We start from the raw sequence: 2337 nt of genomic DNA on the forward strand, positions 1-2337 counted from the left end.
TCAAATCAAGTGTACATATTCGCCAACACACCATGGATCAGCGGTTATTCGTCCAAAAAAGTTTTAATGAAGAAAGGTCACATCACAAAGAAAGGTGCAACGTTTCGGAGCCACACAGGACCCCTTCGTCAGGCATGTGATAAAGTGCAACAGTGTCAAAAGCAGAATAAAAAGCAGCACTAGATCGGTAATACTAACCAGTGGGGCCCGTTCGGAGCACAACGCCTCTAGGACCCAGCGGTTCTGTTGCCGGATAGCAGCCCTGGCCGCCAATCCCGTCATGCCACGTATGCCGCACATGCGCCGTCGTCAGGGAAACCAGTGACGTATGGCCGGCACTGCATCAGGCAATCAAAAAGAAGATGTGAGTGTGTATGTGCAAGAGCGAGGCTAGGGAAAAGCAATAGATGCAAAAGAAGAGTGAAACAAGAGTGGAGCAGGGATAACACGGCAGGTGGTAACAAGGGGGTAAACAGAGCGAATGGAGGAAAGGAAAAAGAAAGGGAAAAAAACTAACAGCAAGGGGAGAGGAACGAGGGGAAAGAAAAGCATTGGGGAAAAAAGGAGGAAGGAAGGAGAGAACTTAGAAAAAGGGAAATGTCCAAAAGGGAAAAAAGGTTAAAGCAAAGAAAGGAAAAAGAGGTAAGGGAGAATAAAAGGGGGGGAGGAAGAAAAGAGGGGGGGGGGGAAAGGGGGAAAAGGGGGAATAAGAAGCAGGAAAAAAGAGGAAAAGAAGAATCAACAAAGAAGACAAAGGCGATATGAGCAGACGAAAATAAAAATAAATGTAAAAATAAAAATGAAATAAACAAAATATAAAAATAAAAATAAAAAATAAATAAATAAGTAAATAAATAAAAAATAAAAATAAAAACAAAAATAAAGATAAATATAAATAAAAATTTAAAAAAAAAATCAAAAATTCAAAACATATAAAAAATTCTAAAATATATAAGGAAGACACAAAATGGAACAAAAACAGATACATGCAGTATTGGGAAAACAGAAATCTAAGCACATCGCTCCTGTGTGAGAACACACCATGCTCATAACACAGTGGGAGTCTGGGAATGCATCAAATTGGTAATAATCTATTATATAAGTCAATGGAAATGAAGTCATTACGTTTAGCCCTAAAAAAGTATATAGCAATATAAATCATGATCAATACTTTAACAAAAAAACGTAGATTCATCAATTTACCAGCTCCCTAGGTACATATCGCAGGTAAGCATATGGTGTGAGGAAAAGACAGAAGGAAAAATACAGACCCGAGAAAAGGAAGGAAAGGTAATAAGTATATTACATGGTATATCTCATACCCGATGAGGCATCGCCCAGACTAAGCATCAACAAACATTATACAGATATACTGTACATCATAATGATAAACAAGCCATAGAAGAAAAAAATCGAAAATAGAGAAGCGATCATCATCTGTCATCAATGAAACATGTGAGAGATAAATTGGTGTTGAGACCACCAGGTTGTACCGTGCCTAGTGTGTGTATCCAGTATGCCTCACGGCGGAGGAGTAACCGATCCCAAACACCCCCCCTATAAGGTAGCTTAACATGTTCAATCACCATCCAATGTAGTTCATGGATTTGGTGTTTAGTTGTCACAAAATGCATCGCTACAGGTTTGTTAGGGTCAGCCCGCTCACCCTTCTCAGTTTTGGACAGGGCAACCGTAATATCACTTCTGTGTTTTTGAAACCGTTTTTTGAATGGGCCAACAGTTTTTCCCACATACGTCAATGTGCAGGGGTATTTTAGAATGTACACACAGAAATCAGTGTAATGCCCCGTACACACGGTCGGATTTTCCGACGGAAAATGTGTGATAGGACCTTGTTGTCGGAAATTCCGACCGTGTGTAGGCTCCATCACACATTTTCCATCGGATTTTCTGACACACAAAGTTTGAGAGCAGGATATAAAATTTTCCGACAACAAAATCCGTTGTCGGAAATTCCGATCGTGTGTACACAAATCCGAGGGACAAAGTGCCACGCATGCTCAGAATAAATAAAGAGATGAAAGCTATTGGCCACTGCCCCGTTTATAGTCCCGACGTACGTGTTTTACGTCATCGCGTTTAGAACGATCGGATTTTCCGACAACTTTGTGTGACCGTGTGTATGCAAGACAAGTTTGAGCCAACATCCGTCGGAAAAAATCCTAGGATTTTGTTGTCGGAATGTCCAAACAAAGTCCGACCGTGTGTACAGGGCATTACAATTGAAGTACTCATGTATCGGGTATCGATTACCCATGCGTGGATGTGAGAAATGTGTACCACAAATAAGTGAATTGCATACGTTACAATTATAAC

Source organism: Aquarana catesbeiana, linkage group LG06 (assembly GCF_042186555.1).
Source record: "Aquarana catesbeiana isolate 2022-GZ linkage group LG06, ASM4218655v1, whole genome shotgun sequence".
NCBI classification, from domain to species: domain Eukaryota; kingdom Metazoa; phylum Chordata; class Amphibia; order Anura; family Ranidae; genus Aquarana; species Aquarana catesbeiana.